The sequence below is a fragment of the Lissotriton vulgaris genome, chromosome 6 (assembly GCF_964263255.1).
Source record: "Lissotriton vulgaris chromosome 6, aLisVul1.2, whole genome shotgun sequence".
NCBI lineage: Eukaryota > Metazoa > Chordata > Amphibia > Caudata > Salamandridae > Lissotriton > Lissotriton vulgaris.
This window is the reverse complement of record NC_141694.1, coordinates 1,104,578,703-1,104,598,132: the sequence shown is the minus strand read 5'-3', so window position 1 is coordinate 1,104,598,132 and position 19,430 is coordinate 1,104,578,703. Positions and strand designations below refer to the sequence as shown.

Sequence of the window (19,430 nt, the reverse complement as noted above, 5' to 3'; positions counted from 1 at the left end):
TTGCTTTCCGCACAGCCCAGGAGTCAGTGAGGGCTGGATACTGAATGACCTTCGTGTGACATTGCTGTAGTATATTCCTGTAGAGGAGACCAAACGTCTTTTGGTCTTGAAGTATGGGGCAACATGGTAGCATACACATCTATACTATCGTAACAAAATATCAGATCTCTTACCCAAACTCCAACTCTAAGAGGCTTACCCCTACCCTGGCTAAGCTTGGTGGTACACTACGATTTGCCTCCTGGAGTAATTTTTATCTGAATCATTTTAACCTGTGTCACAAAGAATGATGACTAATAGGCAGCTGTTGTGTCCTAGCAGACACAGTCTAAGGGTTAAAAATGTAAGCCTACACTTAACACCCACCCACCACTGATGTCACGACATCACGTGTCACAGTTAATAAAAAGAGCCGAGCGCACGTGCTCGGGGCTCATTAACCAACTATACCTCTGGTGTCTCTGTCGCAGTTATTACTGACAGTACCAGCATGTGGGCCTAGGGCCCCACGACATAACATTTGGCGACGAGGAGTGGTTCTAAATCCACGCGACGCAGCCACTGCTGAAAGGGAGGAGAATGCTGCCAGTGTGAAGGGCACCCCCTGACGAGGTGGCGCCGGCTGCTGAGAGGCCCGAGGGGTGTGTGCCTTGCCCCGGGCCTAGCCGTCGAGGAGGAGGTGACCGGGAGCTGACCCCACACCTCTCTGGCCCCGCTGACTGCTGCTGTGCTGAGGGAGGCGTGTAAAGAAAGCAGACCGTGCGGAGCCCACCCGCACCGGCCGTGACCGACCCCCACCGGAGCGGAGTGCTGACTGGGCGAAGCCCACTTGCCACAGCCGCAGGAGAAGAATAGGCCCGTAGGCCGGAGGTGAGCCCGGATGCTGCGAATGGCCCGGGGGGTCGCGCATGCCAGGAGCGACCCCCCCCCATGACTGTACCGATAAGCGGAGCCCACCCGCATGGCCATGGCGCTTTGCCGGGAGAGGCGCGGCCGAACATAAACTTTATATAAAGCAGTGCCAGCGGAGCCCACCTGCGGCCTGCCTGAATCATCCCCTGCCCCGCGCAGCGTGTGAAAAGGAGCTGCCACGGGCAGGGAGAGGAAAAGCGAAAGCCCCTTGTGTCTGCACGCTAAGCGGAGTCCACCCGCATGACCAGCGCGCCTCGCCGGGCGTGAGTGTGCCCCCATCGAACTTTAAATAAGACACGACTCGCGGAGCCCACCCGCGGCCTGCTGGAAGCGTCCCCTGCCCCCCGCCCTGTGCAGCGTGTGGTGAGAGGAGCTGCCGCGGGCGGGGACAAGAGAAAGCAAAGTGCAGCACGGCTCCCCTCCTAATGGGGAATAACAAGCGGAGTCCACATGCACCTTCCCTGTCCCCCACCACGCAATGAAAAGGCTGTTGCGGCTGCCGCGGCTGCCGCGGCGGGCATCCTAGTGAGAAGAATGTCCTTCAGACACTCCATCCTTTGTAATGTGAAGCCAAGCTGCTGACAGTGAAGAAACCGACGGACCAGCGGAAGACAACATCATCCCCTGTCCAACATCTGGTCATCCTGTCTGACGTCATCCTCAAAAACAACATCTCAGTAGACTGACCAACACACTTCCACGGCGCAAGTTCACAAGCGCACGCCCACCAAGAACCAAGACGTCAAGCCAAGAAGAACTAAAGGTTCAGCAGCAATTTCCACCGTCGTCATCAAGCAAGCAGCTGAAGAGACTCAATGCAAATGTGTCTTTCCTTACTTTTTATCAAATTTTGGGAGGAATGTTGTGTCCTAGCAGACACAGTCTAAGGGTTAAAAATGTAAGCCTACACTTAACACCCACCCACCACTGATGTCACAACATCACGTGACACAGTTAATAAAAAGAGCCGAGCGCACGTGCTCGGGGCTCATTAACCAACTTTACCTCTGGTGTCTGTGTCGCAGTAATTACTGGCAGTACCAGCATGTGGGCCTAGGGCCCCACGACATAACAGGCAGCTATATCTGGAAATTTTCAGGATAGACAAAATAATCAGCTCTGTGTGGCCGAGCCTCGTGTAAGTAGACTAGCAGGAGTGTGATAACATCTTTAAATGTACTAAAAGCGTATCAAATCTTTGTTTACTGTTCAGTGATACCAGTTTCATGTGTGTGGAGCAAAATTTCCACTGTTCAGAATTAAATGCCAGAGGAGCTAGATTGTTTTCCCAGCTTTTGCTTTGCTATGGGTGGGGATGGAAGGTCGCTATACCCAGTGGCGGCTCCTCCGCTAAGGTGGTGGAGCGTCGCCCTACTCCGCCGTGAGCAGTGCAAAATAATAAAATGATAATAACAAGAAGTTATTATCATTTTTTTTTGCTCCAGCCAGGTATGGTGGGGCTGGCTTACCGCAGAGGGGGCAGGAGATGTTTGCACTCCCTCCCTACATGTGCATGACCGTCCCTCTAAGTCCAGCCAAACCGTCATGCGCACTTGGCATGTTCTCCATTGAGCTATGTTGCACAGCCCCCTTGGAAAACATCCGCCAGCCTCCCCAGGCAGTGCCAGAGTGGCCAAACAGGCCACTCAGACCAATCACGGCGCTGCTCAGGCAGTGCTGTGATTGGCTGGGATAGTCCAGAAGCCTGGTTGCATCCGTTGCTGCCAGCAGATGGAGGAGAGGCTAGTGGCGGCTACGGTGGTGCAGATGGTATTTAGTTTAGTGTTTATTTATTTTTTCACCCACCACCCCCCTTCAGAGGTAGACGCCACTGGCTACATCCCAGTTTATACAATAGAGATATCAAGCTGCAGGGACTGGGTGTCTGTAAAATAGGTGTAAGTGCGGGCATACCCACAGGATTTATAGCCTGTGATACAGGAAAACTTCTAATGGTTTTACTGGGACATCCCCCTCCTGGGTCAGCTCCTTTGTTTAGGAACAACAGGGATAGGGGTTATACCGCTTCGCTTTCTGTTGCTAAGTGTGCAAAGTCCTGCATCCCTGCTATCCAGAAGTGGGAGGATTTTATGTGTGCAGTATGGTAATATGTTTCTCCTCCTTCATAGGGCTGTATGAATGTTTGTCAATGTATCCTTGGTTGTCTATCTGCCCATGCTACTCATATACATCAGTAAGGATTTTAAAGGGCTGAAAAATGTTCTAGTGTGGACAGTAGATTTACTGAGAAAGAAGTATAGGGACTTTTTATAATTGCAATACTCCAACCAATGTCAGTAGCAGCCCATTCACCTATTGATTTGATTGGTAAGTTTTCAAATAGTTCCCTTTTATCAACTGTAAATAGTTCTGTTTCTGGCCGCAGCACCCAGGCTATTCGCAGCCCCTCCTGCAGACAGAAGCCTGTCCAAGGTGGGAGGAAAGCGTAAAGTGGACAAAATGGCACAGTGTTTCCACAAGTGTCCGTCAAATACCAATACAAGTGTGCAGTTACTTCACAATATCTCTTTTTGTAAGATGCAGGTTATTAATAAATCCTTTATACTCAGGGGCTGCCTGCAATCTGTTAATAACAATGGGGAATAAATAAATATCATAAAGTGACAGTGCTATTGTGCTGTATTTGCTTTAACAGAAGCTGTTATGCCGTAAGATAAATACCCGGAAACTCATATGCCGTAAATGTCCTCACAACCCACCAGTCGCCCTAAGTTGTTTTGACTTCAGTGGATCCGTTCCTAGCCCATACGCACTATAGGGAACATTAGGCCAAAGTTCTACTGCTCTAACTCTGGAAACCTGTGTATGTTCCCTGCGTTACTGAGACACTCTTGATTGTGGGCGACCCCATGGGGCAAGCGACGTCTTGACACCATGGTGCCTAGCTGCCAATAGTCTCCGGTATGTGTTTATATCTGAAATTCCTCCGAGATAGTGATGTGCTTTGAGCATGTAGCAAAGCAGAAGCTCCTTAGTATTACTGCACATAATCAGCCACTCCACCATATCTCATAGGTGCGGTCCCTCAGAGCGTTCAGCTCACTGGACCATTGTAGGTCCCGAAAACCTAATAACTGCCCCGGTCTTAAAGTGCGCTCACCGCACCAGTTTCAAGCCCTGAGGGCCGCTGGCACCGCCCTAACTTGCGGCCATAGCGCAATCGGCACCGCAACAGATACACCTGAGAGGTGGATGTGGGCTGGGACGAACCTGCGGTGGCCCCTTTGCCGCTGGCCGTACGACACGGAGGGGAGCATGGGCGGGACAGCGTCTTAGTCCCACACGGCAGGCAAGCGGAGCCCCCGAGCCGCCCTCCTCGCCAACAGCCAATAGGGAGGGCTCTCCTGGGGATGGGGGTGTTCCGTGGTATAAAGCAGGCCCAACAACTTTGTTCGGCCTCTCCTTCCTGCGGCTGGTTCCCCAGGCTCTGCGCTGTTCAGCAGCGGGTTGACCCTCACTCTCACTCCCAGGCTGTCCCTGCATCGTGGGACGGTGTCTGCTCGTCTTGCGTCAGTTGCGTCGGGTAGAGCAAGGTATGTGCTCCCAATTGCCTCCCCCCGGCCCCGTCCCTGGGCAGTACCAGGTTGTATGGGGCCCAGTGGTATCGGCCACGGGGGGGGGGGTTAGTGGTGGCGGGTGAACGGGTTAGGCGGGAGAATCCAGCGTTAGGTAGCCGGTAGTTAATCATGTGCTTCGCCAGCACTTTCTCTCGAAGGGATCGGGTGGGGCATGAGCGTTAATTTTCCGGCTTTACCGCATCCAGATTGAATGCGTGTCAGTGCCTTCTGTGGCCTCCTGCACGCTTCACTTACCGCGGGGCCCAGCGCCAGTAGCTTTCGCCCACTCCCCCCCCGGGCTCCGGCGTTTTCGCCTCCACCTGGGTCACGCATGTTGGCTCTGGCCCACGGGGTACCCCATCGGGCTAAGCGGAGCGGGGGTGGGATCGTTAAGCTGTGGGCCTTAATCGCAGGGTCGTGGGTCGTGCCTCACGTTGTGCGAAAACGAGTAATTTGGAGTATCCAGCTTAGGGACATAGAGAGTGTGACCGATCAGCTTTGGATCGCCTCGGTGCTGCGGAACGACACGCTGGGGCTTTGCCTTAATTCCACCACGGACGTTCGAATTCCGTCTTCGGCTCAGCAGCATGTGATATTGGCAAAACACGTATTACCCTCAGTGGGTTCTCCGGGGTCGTTCGTGTTCCCCTCGTGTACTGTCCTGCACCAGTTGCAGCGGCCTAAAATGGCTACACATGCTGTGCGAGTTCTATGCGACACAGAATATATCCGAGCAGAATATATAAGATTGTAAGCGGTTGCTGCTATTTAAAGTAATGATGCGGTTTATTGCAAGTCCCCTCTGTTGCCTAAAGCATTTTCGCAAAGCGCTCGACAGCGAAGTCCGCGAGGTTGCTCTGGGTTGATGCTAGATCCGGCCTCCATTGCCGGCCACGCGTTCTTTTGCCAGATCCGGCCGCCATTGCCGGTCACGCGTTTTGATTGTGAAGTCATGTATCCAAAACATTTGAAATGCGTGCCTGATCTATAAGCTTCATTAACCATAATGCTTAGCAAATGATGAGGTGACTCATCCCATAGGATGCGATCTACAAGTTATGCCTTGAGTCAACCAGACCTCTCTTCCGCATTATTGGGATGCCGAAGGAGTGAGGTCTGAGTAGGACGCTGCCGGAAACGTCAAAGAATTATCTTGGCATGTCGCTTTTCGTACGCATGGCCAAGACACCGTTTTAGTACGTGAATTGCGCTAATGCAATTCTAAATCCCACCCCTTCATTATTATTTCATCGCACATGAGCAGTGCGCAAAGCTCGAATAACGGCATCCCCCGTCCTTGATTAAGCACGAAACCTTGGGACAGTCTTTCCTTTACGTCGAGGAATTTTCTGTTAATTAGAACTCCTGCGCAAGTATTTAAAGCAGACTTTAAAACAATTTCATTGTGCGTGCAGTGACAGATTAATTACCTACCGTGTGACCTGTAATTACCTAGTATAACGAAATAAAATGATAATTTACTGCACCGTCAGAGCATCGTCTCGCCGTGCAAGATGGCTCCTTAGGCATGCGGGTCAGCGAGGGGCTGCCGCATTGGATCGCCTGTAAGATGACCCACCTTATCAGCTACCTGTTGTACGAAATAAACCTGCATCACTGCTTTCCCACAAAATATGTCTCATGAGTTTCCTTGGTATATAAGTGTTAATGTGCGCAGGGCGGAGGGAGCGCTGGCGGTGTGGGCACTATGCCGCTGGCCGCGCGACACGGAGGGGAGCATGGGCGGGACAGCGTCTTAGTCCCACACGGTGGGCGAGCGGCGCCTGCAGCGCGCCAACCCCCCGAGCCGCCCTCCTTGCCAACAGCCAATAGGGAGCGCTCTCCTGGGGATGGGGGCGTTCCGTGGTATAAAGCAGGCCCAACAACTTTGTTCGGCCTCTCCTTCCCGCGGCTGGTTCCCCAGGCTCTGCGCTGTTCCCACCCTGAACCCTGACCCAGCTGCAGAGCGGTGGGCGAAAGTTGTGAATCTTTTAATGGTCATGTTTTGTGTTGCAGGCGGAGTCACAGGGCGATCTGGAAGCAGATGGACAGTAGGGGTACCTCTGTGGCAGAAGGATACAGTCTAAATACCTCTGCCTGGCACAGTAGGGGTGCCTGAGCCAAGAACCTGGAGCCGAGGGGGTTCCAGGAAACAGCGTCGGCGCCCCGTTAGTCCTTCGGGCGGTCTGGGGGCCTGAACCGACCGGGTGTGTGCCTCATCGCTCCGCCCTGACAGAGGGGGGCGGGAGTATAACGAAATAAAAGGATAATTTACTGCACTGTCAGAGCATCGTCTCGCCGTGCAAGATGGCTCCTTAGGCATGCGGGTCAGCGAGGGATCGCCTGTAAGATGACCCACCTTATCAGCTACCTGTTGTACGAAATAAACCTGCATCACTGCTTTCCCACAAAATATGTCTCATGAGTTTCCTTGGTATATAAGTGTTAATGTGCGCAGGGCGGAGGGAGCGCTGGCGGTGTGGGCACTATGCCCCAGCATCCCCCAACAGCCTTGCAACCAGCGAATCGCACTCACGGTATGGCTTAATTTGTGCCAGTGAAATCCTGTGCGTATCAAGGTGTGCCGCTCGACTATTATTTTGCTGTTTTGGTCATTGCTTCCAATATTAATGCAGCAAGAATCATTCCCTGACGTGTCAGGGTCGTGGCTTTGACAAGGAGTTGGTTGCATGGGTAATAGGCAGCCACTGTAGCTTGTTCTTATATTAAAAACTTTCACTTGCAGCGCATTGACGCATGACGCCTGGCAGTCACGCCATATGCAGTTTATAGCCACATTCCACTTCAATTGTAAAGGTGGCTCACTTGATGCTGCTGCATCGGGTATTGACACGGAACTCCTTATGTTTCATTCGACTCTCGCCCTGCTGGAACCATTACATCTTTACTGCAGGCGAAGGGCCCTGCATCGCATGCTTAATGCCATCCGCGCTGGCCCAGCGACCGCCGCGAGATACACCCGCTGGGCTGGACCGAAGCCGAAGGGGCCGGCCGACCACGTGCCCCCCCCCCCCAGCAGGGGACCAGAATGGACTCCAGACAGGGAAGGCCTTGAGGGCGAGGGCAGTGGGATGCACTGGCAAGCGGCTGGCTATTCCGTGTCCGTGCATGCCAGCGGCGGGGGTACGTCCACTTGACTTAGCCCGCGCAATGATTGAACCTTTGCTAATTGAGCTCTCACCAGGGACGAGCACCTGGCCCCCTCCCTGATGCCCGGGCTGCAGTTGAGGCGTAGTTGCGGGTAAAAACCCCTTACAATTGAGCCCTAGGCTGGCCCCTCGCACCCCTAGAGGGCGAAGGCCTACACTACAGTGCGCCGATATCACCTCGCGGCGTGGGTGGAGAGGGACGCGGCACAAACCCCTAAAAGAGCTGCAGGATGAAGCAGAACGTGCCTTGGGATAACTGTAGGGGCCGTTGATTGATCCTGGGGCCTCCTAGCGGCGAAGCACACGCTCTACCGCTGAGCTACTCCCCCTGCTAACGCATAGCCTTTACCATACCAGTGGCACAGGGCCTCGTTGAGGAAACCTGGAATGCCGCTAGGATAATGACGACCATAACAGAGCTGCACCCCATTGCATCAAAGTGCTGATGTAAGGCCCAGTCCCCAAAGGGCGTCAAGGACACATGGGTGCTGGTCATGCCGAAATCAAAATTACATGGTAAAACGTAATTCTTACTGTATACAATAGCGCACAAACTCCCCCTGAGATCTCAGGAAGCTTTACAATCACATTTCATTTGTTGTAAGACCAAGGGGAAGCTAAAGACGACAAAAACCCTAAAATAACATGTTTGCCATCAACTTCCTCCTGGCTTCTGACTCACCAGAAATGAAGCTGAGGATGACCTCTGCTTTGAGGAGAATCGCGAAGTGCTGGGAGTGCTTCCCGCCAAAACCCGTTTAGACGTATTACTTCTCGGAGAACACTTACTTATTATGCAATCCCCCTGGCGATGTTCTGTTAGCATGCACTGTCGATAAAATTTAAACTAACATAGCTTTTTCTTTATTTTTTTTAAGCTTGTTAAAGCCCAAAGGTTTGGCGTTAGCTGTCAGTATTTTGTGTTGCTAGTGCTTGTCTTGTTTTATTGTTATGCTAAAACAACAATTCTTCGGGATACTCTTGTGCCCTGTCTATCTGCAGCCAGGTTAACTAAACTTGCTCGGAGCTCCTGCCAGCTTATTTAATAGCTTATTAAATGAGGTGATCCGGCAGTACTAACAGGGTCCCTTGTACTTTAGACGCAGCAATCCTGTCACGCCTGGAGATTGGAAGAGCCGCGGGGAATGGGCGAACTGAACCCATACGTACTGCTGCAACACTGTGTGGGAACTCCCGGAGCAAGGGGAGCCAGAATCCTCTCTATATGTGCAACGTTTTAACTCCGACCTTCAAGGTGATTTTACTCCTTTATGACCTATCACCGCACTATCGGCCCCGTAAGGGCAGGTTTAAGGAAGGGTGGGGGCGCCTGTTGCGCTCTAGCCCTCGGTCCTGAAACCCCGCCACCCAAGAGCAGGAGCCCAGCTGTAGTGATTCCAGTACACAGGGATAGTTGAATATTGATTTATTCAAGGAAACAAGTAGTACAAGCAATAAAGGTGCTGCCAGCTTGAAGAGGAACTCTGTACTGGCAAACACTCTAAGTATAACTGTACATGACATGCACACATTCCAAAATGACATATACAACATTCTAACATTATCTAACCAGATCTAAATATAACAAGCATCATTACACCAGCCCTTTTCGCCTCAGTGCACGCCGGGCCTGCACAAAACAGCGGCATGCCCCGGACCGCCCACATGCCCAAGTGAGCACAGCCCAATCGCATGGCCTCCGCGAGCCTGGAGCGGCCGGCCTCCAATGCCCACGATAGCACCCCATAGCGTGTCAGGCTAACGAGCGGAGGCGCCATTCTGACAATCGTGACCACGAGGGGGGCCTGTGGGGAGGGGCGGTGCATCGGCCTCTCGATGCAGCCGCCATTTTACTTCAGACCAACCAGCCGGGGCGCTGCGGATATTGTAAAGGCAGTAAAATTGGGACTGAGCAAGGGCAGGAGACAAAATGACTTTCCGCCATGGCCCGCTGTAAAGTGCTCACCACGGTGTCTCGCCCTGCTCCATTACGGCACCTTATGAGGAGACCTAGACGGTGAGACCGGTAGGGGGGGGTGCACCGCTGCCCCCCCCAACCCGACCAGCACACGGGGGGGGTGCACCGCTGCCCAGGGCCGGGGTAACTATGGCAACCCTGGAGGCCTCCCAGGACTGCATTTAACTCACCCCTCCGCAGCGGCCCGCACCTAAGCAGGCCGCCCAGCCCAGCGTCAACCCCCAGAGGGGGGGGAGCGAGCGGAGGGGGGTAAGATGTGAACTCACCGTGAGACAGATCAAAACTCCTGACCCGAAAAGATAGCGTGTCCCCGCCCGAGGCTCCACGTCGCGCCCGGTGCACCAAAGAGGCAGGGGAAATGGCGAGGGGGGCTTAAGTACCCCTTTCCCTGCCTGATGCAGCTCCCCGCGACCCCCCAAGAGACTTCACCTCTCGTCACCCCCCTTTGGGACAAGGAGGGGGAGAAAGGGGGGGCGGGGGAAGCCCGATGGTACTAACAGGCCGCCCTCTTGAGTGGCCCCCTACGGAGGCCTGGGGCAGCCACATATCATATATAGTGCTGGGTGGGAATATCAATGGCGAAAAAAGGCATAACCATTGTGGGCCATTGATATTCCCACCCAGCACTATATATGATATGTTGACAGGTGCAAATGATGATGCAAATTAAAGTTACAGAATTATTCCCTTTGGGAAAACTTGAAGGGCCCAATTCTGAAAAAGAGATGGAACAACCACAGGTGGAGATTTACGTCTGTGGTTGTCCTATACTTTTGAATGTTAGGAAATGTACGTAATCGAAAAATAACATCTAGAATCAATCACATGACTCCCGTAGGGGTCTGACTATAAGCATTACTGTTTCCCAGCACCTGGAGGACAATCAGCCGATTGTAGATTGCGATGCACAGTGCATTTGCACTGTAGATATACCAGTTTTTCTGTCACTAGGAAAACCATTTTCCCTTTGAAGAAGCCTCTTACTTTACACCCCCACACTACCTTTGAATTTGTGCACGTCCTTGCTCTTTCCCATTCAGCCAAGGCACTTACATCAAGTAGTTTGTTTATATACATTTGAGATCTTTTTTCGAAGTGAAAAAAGTTTGTGAATCCCACAAACCTCTAACTTGTTTGAGGTTTCATGTCTTCACTCATTCGTCCCGACCCTTCACCTTCTCTTTTCACCTTCCCTTTCCTCTACTTATTCAAACCAAAAAAAAGTACACAGCTTATCACTTATTTTTCGTGATGAGTAAAATCTTGATCCCATTCTTAAGGATTTTATTTTAGAAGGGGTCTCAACTTTTGTTTCACAGAAAGCAAAAGCAGCAGTTTCAGGCTATGCAAGCATGCGATTTTAATCCACGAAAAATGGATGAATATGGACAGCACTGAATATTTTGACGCGCGTTCCCATGTAAGCAAGTCTAATGTTGCTCTATCCAAGCAGCTGTTTAAGTCAGTACTTCTCTAGACACAGCAAAAGCCACAGCAGCCAATGCCATTTCCAGATGTTGCAGAAGGCTGCAGCAGCAGAAGCCTGATCTGAAGTCCAGGAGCTATTTGTTAAATCTTCTACTTTTGAGGCATTCCTATATGGTACTTTACAGGAAATTGTTTCAGTTACAACACTCTACCTGCAAGTACAAGATCAACCCGCTCAAAAAAACAGTATTTTTTTTTTCACAGGCCACATGGATGGGTTCAAGACCATGGCTGAAAGGAAAGTTAATGCAAAAACAATAGTTGATGGACAGAATTCAGAACAATGTCATACATTCACCCAAGTACAGAGATCTGGGTCTAATCCATCGTTTTTTTTTTGCACTCCACATCACCCCAGTTCAGACATGGCCATATACAAAGCAGCCTTGACCCTGTGCCTCATGGGAACAGTCCAGCCCACACTGCCAAGCCATGTCTTTCCTGGACCGGAATCAAGCATCCTAGGACCGGTTTCTGGCTATCAGCCATCATCAGCCAGGATAGCTTGACTTCAGTGGTGTGTAGAGCACAGGACTCACGTCTGAGCATACCCGTCACAGTCGGGGTGACAAATGCAAAAACAACAGTTGATGGACAGAATGCAGAACAATGTCATACATTCACTCCAGTACAGAGATCTGGGCCTAATCCATAGTTTTTTTGCACTCCACAACACCCCAGTTCAGACATGTCCATATGCAAATCAGCCTTGACCCTGTGCCTCATGGGTACAGTCCAGCTCGAACTGCCAAGCCATGTCTTTCCTGGACCGGAATCAATCATCTTAGGACTGGTTTCTGGCTATCAGCCATCATCAGCTACCTAAGGAGAGAAAGTTTGAGACATAAAACATTCCGCTTGAAGTGACTAAATCGTATACTGTTGCCAACGGAATTGGAGGATAATACAGTTAAACACTTGCAGGCACCCTGCAGTGACTCATCCATAAATTTGACATGACCACCCTAAGTAGACCAGAAAGGAGCGTACGTTTGTGCGTTCCCCTTCAACAACTAGGGGCATATTATCAAAACAGGCGATAAAATTATCGCTGCTTTAGCGGAAGAAAACTGCAGCTTAAACGGCGATAATGGGCTTGATAATATGCTCTACGGTATTCCAATTGAAGCCCCTGCTAGATGTCCTTCACATCTAACATGGGACACGCCACTGAACTCTGGAACCTACTCGACACTGCGTCACCGGACATCGCCTTCCTTACAGAAACCTGGATGAACGCATCATCAGCACCCGACATCGCCATAGCCATCCCGGACGCTTACAAGATCATCCGAAAAGACCGCACCAATCAAACAGGAGGAGGCATCGCCATCGTCCATAAGAACACCATCAAAATCACGACCAGCTCTGACGATATCCTTGCAACTGCCGAACACCTCCACTTCCAGATCCACACCGACCCCAGTACCACACTTAGAGGCACCCTCATCTACAGGCCTCCAGGAACCCGTAAACAATTCAGCGATGACATCACTGACTTCATCAGCTCACATGCCCTCGCCTCCGAGAACTACATTCTACTAGGAGACCTCAACTTCCACCTGGAAAACAAAAACGACAACAACACCACCACCACCACCCTTCTGGACAACCTGGCCAATCTCGGACTCAAACAACTGGTTGACTCCCCCACCCATGTAGCCGGACATACGCTCGACCCTATCTTCCCCTCCTGCAAACACATTTCCTTCGATCACACCACAGCTCTCTATTGGACGGACCACAGTTGTGTTCACTTCAGCTACAAAACCACCTCGACCCACAACCTATTCCTCGAAGAAACTGGAACAAAATCACCACCGACCAACCCCTCACATCACTCAACCAAAACCCTCCCACCCTCTCATCGGACCCAAACCAAGCTGCCACCAAACTCAAGCAATGGATCACTCACAGCGCTGACGAATTAGCACCCCTGAAAAACCACCAGATCAAATCAGGTAACAAAAAGGCTCCCTGGTTCAATGATGACCTTAAGAAATCCAAGAAGCTATGCTGCACCCTAGAGAAAACATGGAGAAAAAACCCAACCACCGACAACATGACCACCTTCAAGGCAGCCAGCCGCAAACACCACCAACTGATTCGTTCCACCAAGAAATCAGCATTCAAGGATCGACTCGACAACAACGCCCATAACAGCAAGGAACTTTTCAACATCGTCAAAGAATTCACCAACCCCACCGCTGCCTCAAACGACATTACTCCCTCCCAAAACCTCTGAGACTCGTTATCCTCCTTCTTCTACAACAAAATTGCCGGCATTCACAACAGCTTCGAGACCATTCCCCACAAACAATCCTCCCACCCCCCTCAGAACCTTCACCGCCATCCAACAACCTCAGCGCCTGGAACCCAGTCACCACTGAAGACACCATCCGCCTAATGAACTCAATCCACTCTGGATTGCCAACCGACCCCTGCCCCACCACATCTTCAACAAAGCAGACTCCATCATCGCAACCCATCTCCGCGATGTCATCAACTGCTCATTCAACTCTGCTACCTTCCCAAAAAGCTGGAAACACGCCGAAGTCAGCGCCCTCCTGAAGAAACCCACAGCAGACCCCTCTGAACTTAAAAACTATCGCCCCATATCCCTCCTCCCATTCCCTGCCAAAGTCATTGAGAAAGCCGTCAACAGCCAGCTCGCCGCCTTCCTTGAATCCAACAACTCCCTCGATCCCTCTCAGTCAGGATTTCGAGCCAAACACAGCACCGAAACCGCCCTCATTGCAGCGACAGACGACATTCGAACACTACTGGACAACGGAGAAACAGTGGCCCTCATTCTACTCGACCTCTCCGCCGCTTTCGACACAGTCTGTCACAACACCCTTATACAACGCCTCAGCAACATCGGCATACAAGGAAAAGCCCTGGACTGGATCATCTCGTTCCTCGCTGGGAGAACTCAAAGAGTCCGACTTCCCCCATTCATTCAGAGGACACTGAAGTCATCTGCGGCGTACCACAAGGATCATCACTCAGTCCCACCCTCTTCAACGTTTACATGAGCCCACTCGCATCCATCGCGCGCCAACACAACCTTAACATCATCTCCTACGCTGACGACACCCAGTTAATCCTTTCCCTCACCAAAGACCCTAACACCGCCAAAACCGACCTTCACGAAGGCATGAAAGAAGTAGCCGAATGGATGAAACACAGCCGCCTAAAACTTAACTCAGACAAAACGGAGGTGCTCATCCTAGGATCCTCCCCCTCTGCAAGGGACGACTCATGGTGGCCTTCGGCCCTGGGCACAGCACCCACACCCACAGACCACGCACGTAATCTTGGCTTCATCCTAGACTCCTCACTCTCGATGTCCAGACAAGTCAACGCAGTCTCATCCTCCTGCTTCAACGTACTTCGTATGCTCAAAAAAATCTTCAGTTGGATCCCCCCCGAAACAAGAAAGACTGTCACCCATGCACTGGTCACGAGTCGGCTGGACTACGGAAACACTCTATACGCCGGAATCACAGCCAAATTACAGAAAAAACTCCAACGCATCCAAAACGCATCAGCGAGACTCATTTTGGACATCCCTCGCCAAGATCACATTACCGGACACCTGAAAGACCTCCACTGGCTTCCCGTCAACAAGAGAATAACGTTCCGTCTCCTCACCCACGCACACAAGGCCCTTTACAAACTAGGACCCGAATGCCTCAACACTCGACTGTCCTTCTACACACAACCACCCGCCAACTAAGATCCTCCAATCAAGCCCTCGCCGCAGTCCAGCGTATCCGAATATCCACCATGGGAGGTAGATCCTTCTCCTACTTGGCGGCCAAGACCTGGAACTCACTCCCCACTCACCTCCGCCTTACACAGAACCACATCTCCTTCTGAAAAGAACTCAAAACCTGGCTTTTCGACAAAAAATGATCCCCCCTCCCCAAGCGCCTTGAGACCCTCTGGGTTAGTAGTGTGCTATATAAATCCCTGAACTTGAACTTGAACTTGAATTCCATAGAGCATATTATCAAGCCCATTATCAGAGTTTTAGCAGCAGTTTTCTTCCGCTAAAGCAGCGATAATTTTATCGCCTGTCTTGATAATATGCCCCTTAGTTTGAAAATGTGTTTAGGTCTGTTACTTTGGACTATGAAAACACACAAAGTCATTTTGAATGCAACATTTTTCCTTTACGGAGTGTACCTGGCTGCATTTTGCATGGTCTCAAATATAAGCTGCATAATGCTGTCATAGGAAATGGATGCAGTGAGCCTTTAATGTGGTGTATGTGTTAGTTTGAGCTTTAAAGAGGCACGCTAGCCAGTACGGACTCCTGGGAAAAGGCTTGAGCCAGAATGTGTTTTTTTATTGTTTTGAATATGTGTATTGGGTTTTGATGGTGCCAAGAAAATTAGGTCAGGCTGACTTTAATGGAGCATGAACTGGTGAAAAATTGAGCTTTAGGAAGTTATTAGTATTTTTGGCCAAATATTCCGGGCAACGGAAATGGGTTGAACATCTGTGTAATTCGCATTTTCGATTGAAGTTAGACTATACTCCCTTTCAGTTACTGTGAGGTACACTGGAATTTTGCTGACCACCTGCTGATGATATTTCCCCATAAACCTGTTGTCAAAGCGAAACACTTCACACGTAAAGTTTATGTAAACAATATTTATTTACTTTCTATGTTGTGTTTTCTAGCCTTTATTTTTTACATTTGTATAGCTTGGTTTGAGTTCCACTTTGGCACAATGCAAGCAATGCTTAACATTTAGGTTTTTGGGAAATGTTGTCAACTCACACTTGGTGACCGTCTATTTTGAGATGTACTCACTAATGGGTAACTGTTCTTGTAAGAAGAAGATAGGCAACCTATTATGGTTGTATAGTATTGTCGGGGTGGTCTCCAGAAGTTCAACAGGTTGGCACAAGATGAAGGTGGGGGAATTCCTCCTTTTGGAATTACATACAATTTTTGATCTCCCATTATTTGTACTGAAGTGGATCTGTAATTGCCAGCAGTAGACACTTTTAGTGCGGGTGTCCTGGCCTTCACCATCACATGACTTAAGTGTCTTCATTGTTCTTTTCATGGTCCTGATACACATATATATTAAGTTATTTATACTTCACTTTGTGAAGCACCCACATCTTTATTTATGTATGTGTTCGAAATCCTCTAGAGTGCTTTGACCTATCACAACAGTTTGTCCTTGAACACAGCCTCTTCAGTGTTAATCCTCCATCTGAAGATAGTCAACGATTTATGGGGTTCCTGCAGCACCACCTGCACGCCTACTTCCAATGCAACTGATAGCCAGTGTAATTTGTCGATAAGCACCTTAGTTGTTTAGATGTTCAGTAATTTAGGTAGTTTAGATGTCCATGTGAGGCCCACCAGGTTACCAAGTCAGTAGAGGCCACTCTCTCCACTTTCTTAGAGACCTGCCTACCATATAATGAGGCCTCTACCAAAAATGCAGGGATCTCTGCCTTCTGTGCATTCAACAGTGCTTTTGTTTTGCAGAAGGCAGAGCAAATTGCTGAGCATGTGCCATTTAGTTTTGGTCCTGCTCAGCAAATGTTTTTGTTTTTCCACAACACATGCCGGAAACCAGGGTTTGTTTCTGAAAAACAAAAAACAAATGGTCCTGATGTGATGAGAGTTTCCTCCCAGGGTGTGAAGGTCATTTGTAGTGTTTCCTGTTCAGGACTGACAAGCTTTTCCTGGCAGTATTGAAAATGTACGTCACAAGGACTGCCCTCAAGAGAATTAACGTTTTGGCATACATTGACTGGCAGGGATCTGGTGTGGGATCTGTTTTCTTTTAAGCCGTAGTGATTTACACATACGAAACCAAGCTTACGTTAACTTAGGCCAGCTTTGTGTTTTCTTCCATCTTGGATGCAATATCATAGCATAACATGTGGTCATCTTGCTGTTATTATTTTCACTGTAATAAAGAACTGTAGGCTTTGTACTGAAAATACTAAGGGGCTTATTTATGAGCCCTTGCGTCACTTTTGCGTCGCTGGTGCGACGGACCAACGGCATAAAAAATGCACCATGTTGCGTCATATTTACAAAGTGACGCATCTAGGTAGATGCGTCACTTTGTAAACCCTGTTCCACATTATACCTGCGCCAGGTATAATGTATGCAGGAGGGGCGTTCTGACGCAAGAAAGGGTCATAGAAGTGACGCATTGAAATCTATAAGATTTCACTGCGCCACTTCTAGGACGCAAATGCATCAATATCTTACGCCTGCCTCACAGCAGGCGTAAGACTGACGCAGGCACATTTGGAACGGGACTTGCCCAAGTGAAATGACCCATTGATGGAGTTGCGTCACTTTTGTGACACACTCCAGCAATGTGTCATTTTTGCGCATACAGGTACGTCAGAAATACTGACGTATCTGTAACTCCTTGCGACATGATGCGTCATATTGTAAATATAACGCATACAGCATGTCGCAAGGAGGGAGCAATGAAAAGTGACGCATCTCTGTTCTCAAGCAGCAATGCGTCACTTTTCATAAATGAGGCCCAAAGAATTTCATGTCACACTTAATGTGATGTACCTAATGGAGGACAACCTAACTGACTCAGACCAACTAACGTACTATGTTACTAGTCATGTCACCTGAATCGACTCTGGGAATGTCCTAATCTAATGTAATAGAATGATGAGATAATCTTCAAATGTATTCTGTAGTAAAATGTTGCTTCTTGCTTGTCCCCTATTGGTGCATGCCACGTGAACCATTTACTTGTGTAGTGAATGTATGAAATCCTTTGTGTAAGCTCCTATAAAATGATGTAATTTCTCTATGTTAGGGGCTCACTTTTACCCTGACTTAGAAGGCAAATCTATAATGGATTTGCGGTAGAACTTTACTGAGTTCTTCCTGTATTCTTTATAATTTATATGCTCAATTGACCGATGGTCCAGTTTATGCATTTATGTACTTTTTTTGAGGAAACCTTCAAATTGTAGTCCTTCTCTGTCATTCTTATGGAAATGTATGTAATTTACTACTAATATATAAAATTTAAATTGAGCAGCGATGGGTTTATTGGGGAACACAAAAGTCTGCTAGGGACTACACCCCTTCCAGTCCGAGTTGTTGATGCAAATTGGAGATAGGAAAAGAGACGCGGGCTTGCACTTGTCATATCTGGAAGCAGAGCTGATGGTTCCAATTGGTACTGATTGGACGTATTCGAATGAGGTAAATTGACCATTGAACTGATTACTGTACTTTCATGGTTCAGGCAGTTTTGCCCCAAGATTTATAATGACCCAGCCCCAACCCGATCCTGATTCCCAAAGACCATGGGAAGATGAGGAGGCTGACTCAGTCATCTGGAAAGAATAATGTTAGTATCAGTAAGGATTGGCTTGTGTGCTGAAGCTGGATGGAAAGTGAGCCAAAGCAGTGCATATTATAATTTGTAGTCTGAAATGTAGAGAAATGCCGTGGACGAATTTTGAATGAAATTATTATGTGGCGTTAGTTCTTGAACTTGTGAGAATGGAAATATTGTGTTACTAACTATGTTTCTCGATGTTTGAAGACAATATTGTATGAATTGTTTCAGCTAAAGAGGCACTTATGGTATAACGTTGTAGAGAGGTACCTTAGTCATTCCGTCATAATCTAAATGTTTGTTGAATTGTCGAAGTTGTCTGCTAAGGTGAAGTGTACTGTGAGACTCTATCAGTCACACCAGGATGGGAAACTAATCTCTCTGTTCTTTGAATGTACTTAACGAGCAAGGTACAGCCACCTCCCACAGGTCTAGTGTCTGCTGTTGTGTGAAAGTGGGTAGTATTCTCTAAATTGTGGAAGTTTCTGTTGCTGCCTTTCTGTGAGAAAGGTAGGAAGAATTCAGGAGAAGTAGCAGCCTACAGGTGCTTGCGCCATAGGATGCTGTGCAGGGATTGGTGGCCAAACTCTGGAGCCGCGCTGCAGTTGGGTGACCTTTGACTGAGTTGCGCTGTTATTGGCAGACGAATCATGGACTCGACACAGTGAGGAGTGCTTGAGAGTAGTATGAAGAGAGATTGTTGAATATTTGACAAAATGAGAAATCCCTTTTTGAAAAAGATTCAAATGAGGAAGAGAAATTCCCACCCAAAGTCACATCAGCTAGGGAAATGGTGGAAAAGAAAGGGTTGCATATGTGCATGTGACTAAGCTAATGGTATAAATACACAGCAAAAGACGGGGAATTATGGTTTCCATTGAGAGGCATGAGAAGAATGTATGATCTAAGACCTCCGCCTAGACCCACACTATTT

At 49.2% G+C, this 19,430-nt stretch overlaps 1 protein-coding gene across 1 annotated transcript in view; it reads left to right on the top strand.

The window, feature by feature from the left end:
* The window catches only part of AIG1 (androgen induced 1), a 1,923,620-nt gene that overhangs the window by 1,089,897 nt on the left and 814,293 nt on the right, over positions 1-19,430 (top strand). The window lies entirely within an intron of this gene.